Raw genomic sequence first — 11,028 nt, 5'->3', positions numbered from 1 at the left:
GACCTCAGTTTCCCTTTTTGTAAAGGAAGCCTGTCTCTCGCTCTCTGCCCTAAAAGCCTGAGTTCTGGGCTTGAGATGAGCGCGTCCTGTAGAGCAGACTCCAGGTGGACGTTGAGCTGGGTCTTCTAGGAGCCCAGGATCCGGCCAGCTCTTGGGTTTGGTCCTCCCGCAGGACCCCACACGCCCAGTCCCAGCGCCGCCCCGCCCAACCTCCCTTTGTTCCCCTAGGCCCCGCCCTCTCCGCGCAGCTCGCTCCCCATTGGCCGGGGGGCGGGCCCTGGGCGCCCGGCTCCGCTGGGGGCGGGGCGGCGGGAGGCGGGTGGGGCCGTGTGCACCTGCAAAGTGTGTTTCCCGGCCGCAGCCCCGCCCCAGCTGCAGCTCCTTGATCCAAGCCGGATCCTCAGCCGGGAACACGGGCTGAAGCGGCCGCAGCGGCCCCGCCCCCGGGCTCCATTGTTGAGGCTGCCGCGGCTCTGTTGGCTGCTCAGCTGTGCTCCAGTCGGCCCAGGCGCGGCGGCGGTCTGAGGTGAGACGGCGCCATGGGCGACCGGGTCTCCGGACCGGGCGGGGGTCTCTGCCCCGGGCATGGCGGCTCCGAGCTGGGCTCCGCAGGGTCCGAGGTCGGGATCTGGGGTCCTTGCGCCTGGACTTTGTCTCGGCCTCGGGTGGCACCGGGGGCTTCGCGCCTGCTGCGATACCGCGTGGGCCCGCGCGGGGGTCCTGGTCGCCCTGCGGGTGGGGGCCGGTCCCTACTGCTCCCCGTCTCCCCGCGTCTGCCGCGGAGGGGACTGCATGGACCCGGGCGCTGGCTTCTGCCCAGTCCCCCGCGGCGTGGCTGGTCCCCGCCTGCGGCAGAGGGGGCCCTGCGAGGACCCACTCGTGGGGCGGGGTCCGGGTCACGGCGAGTAGGAGACTCCGCCGCCCTCCCCGCCCTCCCTGGCAGCGAGACTGCTTCGCCAGACTCACCGAGGGGACTTCGTGGACCTTCGGACGAGGGAGTCCGTGACTCTGTGGGGGCTCTTTCCCGGCCCCGCATGACAGCTTCTTGAGTGTTTTGTCACCTATATAGGTGGCTGCGTGGACCTGCGCGCGTGGGTCCTGGCCGCCCTGCTAGTGGTGCTGTGCGCCGCCCCGTGGCTCGTCTGGGTCGACTCCGCCTGGGACGCGCGTGTAGTGGGGGTCCGTGCGCGGGGGGCGCGGTTGGTGGGGGCGCACTGCCCCCGCCCCATGGTTTATCCTCTCACTTGCCCGGTGGGAGGAAGCAAGAGGCGCGGGCCCGGAGCTGTCGCGCAGAGGCCACACAGACCGCACTGCCCTCTGTCCTGGTCGGCAGGACCCGGGGGGCAATGGGCTGTCACCGCGAGTCCCACCGCGGTGCTTCCTGCTCTGGCCCTGGGCGGGGCTCTGATTGCAGGGAACAGGGCCCTTCTGACTGGCGCTTCTTGATTTCTTCCATTAGTAATGGGAAGAAAAAAAAATCTGGAAAGCCAGATTGAACTTTGTAGCTCTCAGCGTGTGGTGGCTCACACCTGTAATCCCAGCACTTTGGGAGGCCGAGGTGGGCAGATCACGAGGTCAGGAAATTGAGACTATCCTGAAACCCTGTTTCTACTAAAAATACGAAAATTAGTTGGGTGTGGTGGCACGTGCCTGTAATCCCAGCTACTCGGGAGGCTGAGGCAGGAGAGTTGCTTGAACCAGGGAGTCAGAGGTTGCAGTGAGCTGAGATTGTGCCACTGCACTCCAGCCTGGTGACAGAGTGGAGACTCTGTCTCAAGAAAAAGAGAAAGCAGAGAGCTCCCACTGCCCTGGTGTGAGGAAACAAGAAGAAAGGTGGTTGTCTGCAAGCCAGGAAGAGGTCCCTGTCCCGGAACTGAGTTGGCCGACACCTTGATCTTGGACTTCCAGCCTCCAGAGCTGTGAGAAATCAACGAATGTTTAAACCACACAGCCTATGGTGTTTTTTATGGTATTTGCCTATGGTATTATGGCCATGTGATTTGACTGATACAGAGATGGTTCCAGAATACTGTAGCCTGTATTTAAGTTGGTGATGCCATGAAAATAAATGTGGTAGTTCATTCCTTTATATAAAGACAGCGCTGTGAGCCCAGGGTTTTGCTCATGTCTTAGTTGAGTCTTGTCTTCTTTTTTTTTTTTTTTTTTTTTTGAGACGGAGTCTCGCTCTGTCACCCAGGCTGGAGTGCAGTGGCCAGATCTCAGCTCACTGCAAGCTCCGCCTCCCGGGTTTACGCCATTCTCCTGCCTCAGCCTCCCGAGTAGCTGGGACTACAGGCGCCCGCCACCTCGCCCGGCTAGTTTTCTGCATTCTTTAGTAGAGACGGGGTTTCACCGTGTTAGCCAGGATGGTCTCGATCTTCTGACCTCGTGATCCGCCCGTCTCGGCCTCCCAAAGTGCTAGGATCACAGGCCCGAGCCACCGCGCCCGGCGAGTCTTGTCTTCTTATAACAGCTTCCTAATTTCTCTTTTCCTCCTCGAACTTATATTATATATCTGGATTAAATCATATACGGTATGATTTTATGCTTTATGTCTCTACAAACGTTTAGTGATTTTATTTCATTTTATTTTATTTTTGAGACATGCCCTTGCTCTGTTGCTCAGGCTGGATTGCAGGCATGCCATCACAGCTCACGGTAACCCTAAATTCCTGAGCTCAAGTGATCCTGCCACCTCTGCCTCTTGAGTAGCTGGGACTACAGGTGTACTATCCTGCCTAGCTAATTTTTAAATTTTTTGTAAGGACAAAGTCTTGCTGTGTTGTCCAGAGTGGTTTCAAACTCCTGGCCTCAAGCAGTCCTCTCGCCTCAGCCTCTCAAAGCACTGGATTACAGGCGTGAGCCACCACACTCAGCCCAGTGATTTTTCATTGTTAAGATCAAGGAGGGGTTCCCTGGCTTGGCATTCAAGGCTCATGATCCAGGAGTGATATGCAAGTTTGAGTTTCAGTGTTTCCATTTCCGCCATCAGCCTTGTACTCCAGCTTGTTGCCTAAGCCCTGTTCTGAAGCCCAGCCTGAGAGCTGTACTTAGAATTTATACCTTCTCATCTCTTCATCTTCTTCGCCTATGTTCTTATCTCCATCTGGGACATCATCTCCATACTTCTGCCTCTTTAAATCTTCTCCATCCTTCAAGACTTGAAATACTCACTTCCTTTACATGATCCCCGCTTTGACATCCAAGCTAGAATTAATCTTTTTTCCTTTGAACTCTGATAGTGTTTAAAATTTTTCATCCTTTAGTTATGCAGCAGTCCTGTGTATTAGATATTATTATTATTTCCCCAGTTTTTCATAGTTACTTTGAAAATATTTACTGTAGTCATATATTTTGAATATGCAATATGAGCGACATTCAAAAGGTCCTGGAGAGTGAAAGGCAGTCCTACTCCCATCACTGCTCTGTGACCACTGTTGCCAGTTTTGTTTGTTTGCTTGTTTGTTTTTCCAAGATGGAGTTTTGCTCTGTCACCAGGCTGGTGTGACCTCAGCTCACTGCAACCTCTACCTCCTGGGTTCAAGCGATTCTCCTGCCTCAACCTCCTGAGTAGGTGGGACTACAGGTGTGCGCCACCATGCCCAGATTATTTTTGTATTTTTAGTAGAGACGGGGTTTCACCATGTTGGCCAGGATGGTCTGGATATCTTAGCCTCATGATCCACCTGCCTCAGCCTCTCAAAGTGCTGGGATTACACGTGTGAGCGACTGCGCCCAGCCTATGTATCTTCTTTTTAAAAGCACAGATGTTGGCATAAGATAAACAGTGTTCTCCACCAGTTCCCCACTGGTAAATATTTAGGTTATTCCCAACCGTTTGGATTAATCAATGCTGAGTTGTACGTAATTCTTGCATATTTGCGTGAATATGTTCATAGGATGCATTGCTAGAAATGGAATTGTGGGATCCAGGGTTCTACACATTTTAAATGTTGATGGGTGTTGCTCGATTCCCTTCCGTTAGGGCCATACCGTTATCTCACTGTCAATGTGTAAGGGCGCCTATTTCTATTTCCTTGCCAACAGTTTCTTCTGAGCTGTTTTGTTTGACATCAAACACACACACAAAAATAGCCCGCTTGTTCCAAAAACATGGACATTTTACATTTCTACTTAAAAGTGTGTTCACACTGACTGAAGCTCTGTGTTGCAGTGATATGTGCTCCTAGGATTGTGGCTCCATTTCGAATTTGCTAGCCAGGCTATGGCTTTCCAGTCAGGTATTTTTTGTTTTGTTCATGTTGTTGCTGCCGTTGGGGTGGGGTAACCTGTGTGAATTTCCCTCCACTGCCCAGCCAGATTGCCTTTCCGGTGGACGGGCTTAGTGTCTCATCCGGCAGCCCTGTTTCCTGTTGATCTTGGCCGAGTGTCTCATCCGGCAGCCCTGTTTCCTGGTGATCTGGGCCGAGTGTCTCATCTGGCAGACCTGTTTCCTGGTGATCTGGGCTGAGTGGCTCCATGAGAAGTTGCACCCATCTTCTCCAGTAGTGCATCTTTTCACAGCAAGCAAAACATTTTCACCACGTTTCTAGCGGGACAGGCACTAGCTCTTTTCTGGGCATCAGGAGATCTGGCTTTGTTCTGGTTCAAGCAACAGCTGGTGAGTTTCCAAAGACAAGTCGTATCTGGCCCCTGGTCCTCTGCTTTATAAGTAGAATCACAGTCCGAGTGGGCATCACTGCCCTGGTCTCTGCAGTGGTGAGTGTTGCGGGGATGATGGCTAAGTGTCAGGGTGCATTTCCACCACTAGGGGATTACAGGCCAGCCAAAGACACAGGAGGAAAGCTAACAGCCCCGGGCAGGTACACAGAGCCAGAGGAGTTTGAAAGGGTGGTTCCAAGCTCCTTGGTGTGATTGATGTGATCACAATAAACATTTTATCTCTAAGTCTTGAGCCATTGGACCAAGAGAAGAGAGAGCTGGTGTTGAGTTGTAGTGAGAGGTGCGTGGTTCTTGTGCTTGCTGAGCCTGGCTGGGACTCAATTCCATTGAGTCTCATTCCATTTTACCTTCTGTTTCCACCTTTTTCATGCTCCTGCTTGTTTCTCCAGAAAAAAATTGCAATAAATTCCTTTCAAAAACTTTACAAAAGCCATAGATGCTTATTGAAAATAGTTCAAATGATATGGAAGACAGAAAGATGGTGAGTGTTTTTCTGTTGTGTGTTTGGATGACTGTGTCTTTGGGGTAGTCATTATTAACACTGGATGTATTTCCTTCCAGATCTTTTCCAGTGTACCTGCAAATATACATGTACACATTGTAAAAAACAAAATAGTACCTGATAAACATTGAGTCCCCCTACTCCCAGTCCGCAGTCTACATGGACATCCTTTCAGGGTGATACGATGAGACTTGATCGCCTCCTTTTGTTCGCTGTAGTACTAGGTAATAATAGCTACAGATAACTCTCCTTCAGTGGGCATTTACTATGTGACAGGGTCTGTGCCTCAGGCAGGCTACATGAAGTGGGTCTTAAGGCTGTTTACAACAATGCTATGGGTGAACACAGTAATTGTTAACATTTTGCAAATGATAGAATTGCACTAGACAGAAGCAAAGCTGCTTGCTCAAACTCATGGCACAATTCCCAAGGGAGAGAGAGAACACTTTTAAAACAATTGTTATAATCCCGTGATTTACGATCATTTCAAGAAATAGTGCATTCAGGGAATACATTTCAGGGTCTGGTACAGTCTGGGAGCTGTTCCTGAAAATGCACTGGGCTAAAGGTAAGGGAGCGGTCCGTTGGCCCTGGGCCCCTAGTGCAAGGAGGGAGGTCCCAGGGAGAGGGGGCATGGGGAGGAGGTCTCTGAACAAACCTTGCAACATTCATTTCTGCTGAGTCTGGTCCGAGGTCTGGTTCTTGACATGTACACTTTTCAGAGATACTTGGTTTTGATTTTTCTCATGGCTCACCTGAGCAGCCATGGTTTCCAACTGCCTGGAGATGTGGTCTGGCAGGCCAGTGCTATGCCCATCCTTCCCGCTCCTGCAGGAGGGGAGTCATCCTGGACTAGAGGGCTTCACCTGTAATCAGCTATCTCATAATAAGTGGATTTGATGCTGGTTTCACTAGGTCAGGAAATTTCCCATTTGGAAGGAAAACTGATACTTGATTTTGGGTTTTGCTGAGGAGCCACAGGGTTTAGAGCAGGGACTGGAGGTTTGTTGAGACACACGTGAGTGCACTCAAACATCTTCCATGAAACGTGGAAATAAAGACAGTGTTCCAGAGAGGTCCCTGGCTTTGGGATATAAATATTTGTGTAACAGAATGGAACTGGATGTCTGCTGTATTTTTTTTTCTGCTATTTTGGTAAGTTTTATTTGGGTGTGTGTCTCCTGTACAGAAGGTATGACATCCGTTTTTGCCACCAAGTATTTACAGCCGTTGGTCCCTCCTATGTGGGTCACTTTTGTGCCGTGGTTTCTTTGGGGAAATTGTAGGTCTCCTACCCAAAGCACATTGCCCATTTCAAGGTGCTCCTGGTTTCTGAACAGCTGTAGCAGTGCCTTCCCTGTAGGTGAAGCCAGCGGAGAAAGTACCCCTCCCCAGGAGGTGGGGACTGGTGATTGCCTGAGTGAGGAGGCCAGGGATGAGCCCTGGACTAGAGCTTGTGACCGGCTGCTTTTCCTTCCCCTCCTCTCCCTCCTATTTTGCCACCACCCCCACTTTTTAAAAATTTCTTATTAAAAATTAAGCAACTATTTTGGTTTCCTTTATTCGCTATTCCTTGCTAATCGCATGCAGAGTGAGCCTGGAACAGTGGAAAGGAAAGTTGTATTTGGCTTCAGATGATCCTACCAGTACCGCATTGAGGGGCTTCCGCCAGGCGGCATCGTCAAGTGGCATTGTGGAGGTTCTCCTTTCAGTCCTCAGCGTTAACCAGCAGAGGCAGGTGGTACTTATTCCTGGTTAATGTTGAGGAAGTTGAGCTCAAAGTGGCTAAGGGAACTTCCCAAAGTCACATAGGAAGTAGCAGAGTAGAACCAAACACAGATTGTCTCTGAATCAGGCAGGTCATCCGATTCCAAAATGGACTCTTAATTTTTGGAGATCAAAAAGCTGAACAGACACAGGTATTTCTTTTTCTTTCTTTCTTTCTTTTTTTTTTTTTTTTTTGAGCGAGGGTTTTCCTATGCTGCCTAGGCTGGTCTAGGCTCAAGCTGTCCTCCTGCCTTAGCGTTCTGAGTGCTGGGCTTACAGGTTTGTGTCACCACACCCAACCGAACAGACATTTCCTGAAGGAAGACATACAAATGGCCAAAAAATATGTGAAAAAAATGCTCAGTATTACTTATAATCAGAGAAATGCAAATCAGAAACCACAGTGAGGTATCATCTCACCTGTTAGGATGGGTATTATCAAAAAGACAAAAAATAACAAGTGCTGGTGAGGATATGGAGAAAAGGGAGCTCTTAGACACTGTAGGGGGGTGTAAACTAGGGCAGCTGGCTGGACGCGGGGCGCACGCTGACATCCCAGCACTTTGGGAGGCCGAGTCAGGCAGATCACCAGATGTCAGGAGTTTGAAACCAGCCTGGCCAACATGGTGAAACCGCATCTCTACTAAAAACACAAAAATTAGCTGGGAGTGGTGGATCACACCTGTAATCCCAGCACTGTTGGGCGGCTGAGGTGGGTGGTTCACCTGAGGCCAGGAGTTCAAGACCAGCCTGGCCAATGTGGTGAAACCCCATCTCTACTAAAAAATACAAAAATTTGTCAGGTGCAGTGGCGGGCGCCCGTAATCCCAGCTACTTGGGAGGCCGAGGCATGAGAACCACTGGAACCTGGGAGGCGGATGCTACAGTAAGCAAGCCAACATTGCACCACTGTACTCCAGCCTGGGCAACAGTGAGACTCTGCCTCCGAGAGAAAGAAGAAAAAGAGTAAGAGTAAGCTAGGGCACCCACCATGGCAAAGAGTATGGAGCTTCCTCAGAAAATTGCAAATGAAATTACAGTGTGATCCGGCAGTCTCACTACAGTGTAGATACCCAAAGAAAAGGAAACCAGTGTCGGAGGGGCATCTGCACCTCTGTGTTTCCTGCAGCACTGTTCACCATAGCCAAGATACGGAATCAGCCTCGGTGTCCAACAGCAGATGATGGACAGAGAAAATGTGGTCTTTATACACAGTGGAGTACTATTCGGCCACAACACAGGATGAAGTCCTGTTATTCTCAGCAACATGGATGGAACTGGAAGATATTATGAAATAAGCCAGGGACAGAAAGTTACACAGCACATGTTCTCTTATGTGGAAGGCAAAAAAGAGTGGATCTCATGGAAGTTGAAAGTAGACAGAGGATCCTAGAGAGTGAGAAGGGTGGGGGAAGAGGGAGATAGGGAGAAATTTGTTAAAGGATACAAAATTATAGCTGGATAGGAATAAGTTCTAATGTTCTATAACATAGGATGACTATAGTTAACAAGAATATATAGTTTCAGGCTGGGCACCGTGGCTCATGCCTGTAATCCTAGCACTTTGGGAAGCTGAGGTGGGTGGATCACCTGAGGTCAGGAGTTTGAGACCAGCCTGGCCAACGTGGTGAAACCCCATCTCTACTAAATATACAAAAATTAGCCAGCCATAGTGATGGGTGCCTGTAACCCCAGCTACCAGGGAGGCCGAGGCAGGAGAATAGCTTGAACCTGGGAAGCAGATGTTACAGTGAGCTGAGATCACACCACTGCACTTCAGCCTGGGAAACAGAGCAAGACTTTTTCTCAAAAAAAAAAAAAAAAAAAAAAAAAAAAGAATATATAGTTCCAAATAATTGGAGGAAGGGTATTGAACGTTACCAACACAAAGAAATGATAAATGTTTGAAATGGTGGATATGCTAATTACACTGATCATATACATTACATGTATTATAAACTCACTATTTGTACTCCATACGTATGAACAGTACACAATTATGTGTCAATTAAAAAAGAAAAAGCTGAACTTAGATTGGAATGGCTATGAAGTAGCTAGCTTTTTCATATTTTTGATATAGACCCTGGGCATTTATTTTAAGTAAACTACCCTTGGCTTCAGGAAATATTTAGTATTTGAATTTTGGCCTTGCATTTTATAATACAGAGAAGTAAAACTGTAGGCTTGCTTTAGATACATTCACAGGGGTTTGCTGTGATAACTTTTTTATGTAATAAGGGGGACATATACCTTAATAGGCATACATGATCATTTTTCTCCCTCGTACACATTTTTAGTTGTTGTCCAGGCATTGTGATACTTATGTAAATAGTATGCGATATCTTAGGTAGGAATCAGAATTTTAAGGTAAGAATACTTAGAGTTATTTATTTTTCAAGCTTTCAAACTGGACATTTTACATGTCCATTACATAACTGTAATTAAATTTTCAAAAAGATAATACCTGTCTTGAATATCGGTGATGCTCTAGCATTTTTTTTTTTTTTTTTTTTGAGACAAAGTCTCACTTTCTCCCAGGCTGGAATGTAGTGGTGCGATCATGGCTCACTGCAGCCTCAGCCTCATAGGCTGGAGAGATCCTCCCACCTCAGCCTCCCAAGTAGCTGGGACCACAGGTGTACAACACCATGCCCAGCTAATGTTTAAAATTTTTTGCAGAGACAGGCCCTCCCTCTGTTGCTCAGGCTGGTCTGGAATTCTTGGGTGCAAGTGATTCTCCTGCTTCATCCTCCCAAAGTGTTGTGATTACAGTCATGTGCCACTGCCTGGCCCCATATAAGTGAGATGATGACTTTAGCCTGGGAGTTCCACAGCAGCCTGGGTAACATGGCTCAAGACCCTGTCTCTTCAAAAACTAAAAGAATTAACTGGTCACGGTGGCACCTGCCTGTGGTCCCAGCTACTCCAGGAGGCTGAGGCAGGAGGATAACTTGAGCCCAGGAGTCAAGGCTGCAGTGAGCTCTGATCTTGTCATTGCATTCCAGCCTGGGTGACAGAGTGAGACCTTGTCTCCTAAAAAAAGTTACTGGCTACCTGATTATTCATAGGAAAAAAACCTGAACTCTGAGTTAAACCTCATACCTCGTACAAAAATTAACTCAAAATGGATCATGGACTAAAATGTACAATGCAAAATAAAGATGAGAAGCTAGAGACTGGGAGAAACTATTTGCAAACCAGACGTCTGATAAATGACTCATATCTATAATATATAAAGAACTATCAAAATTCAGCAGTGAAACCAAATCATCTACTTTGAAAATGAATAAAAAACCTGAAGAGACATTTCAGATAACATACAAGCACAGGAAAAGATGTTCAACATCCTGAGCCATCAGAAAAATGCACACTAAAGCCACGTCACTATACACCTATGAGAATGCCTAAAATAAAAAGTAGTAACAAGACCAATGCGGGTGAGGATGCAAGGAAATGGGATCACTCACAGTTGGCTGGTGGGAATGGAAGATGGTACAGCCATTCTGGAAAACAGCTGACAGTTTCTGAAAATACTAAATGTGCAATTGCCATAGGACGCAGCACTCACATTTGTGGGCAGTTATCCCAGAGAAATGAAGACTTATGTTCACACAAAAGCCTTTATGTATCTGTTCATAGCAGCATTATTTATAAGGGCTAGAAACTGGAAACAGCACAGAGACTGCTCAGCAGGTGAATGGTTAAACAAACTGGTGCACCCAGGCCCCAGATACCACTCTGCAGTAGTTAGTGACATCGTTGTTCATCAGTCTTTCAAACTAGAAACCACCACCATGCTTAATCCCCTTTTTTCCATCCTGGGTCTGAGTGGACTTCATTTTGCATTTCTTTCCAATGCATTTTCCCTCTGTCCTTTCTGGTTGCGCCTCATGCCTCATTTGAACTGTTGTAAGAGCCACCGAATTGTTTCTCTGCCTCATCATGGAATCCTTTCCACATTTCATGCCCTGCATTGCCATTGGAACAATCTTTCCAAAACATGAACAAACTAACTTAAAAGAAATATCCCAGGTAGTCTTCCAAATAAGTATATGCTTTCTGTTAGAAGTTTTACT

At 48.0% G+C, this 11,028-nt stretch overlaps 1 pseudogene; it reads right to left on the bottom strand.

Moving 5' to 3' along the window:
* Nucleotides 1–224: 224 nt before the first annotated feature.
* LOC112635433 lies at nt 225–1,036 on the bottom strand (annotated as a pseudogene).
* Nucleotides 1,037–11,028: the final 9,992 nt, after the last annotated feature.

This window comes from Theropithecus gelada, chromosome 11 (genome assembly GCF_003255815.1).
Source record: "Theropithecus gelada isolate Dixy chromosome 11, Tgel_1.0, whole genome shotgun sequence".
Classification (NCBI taxonomy): domain Eukaryota; kingdom Metazoa; phylum Chordata; class Mammalia; order Primates; family Cercopithecidae; genus Theropithecus; species Theropithecus gelada.
The sequence above is the reverse complement of the archived record's forward strand: the minus strand, read 5'-3'. Positions and strand labels throughout refer to the sequence as shown.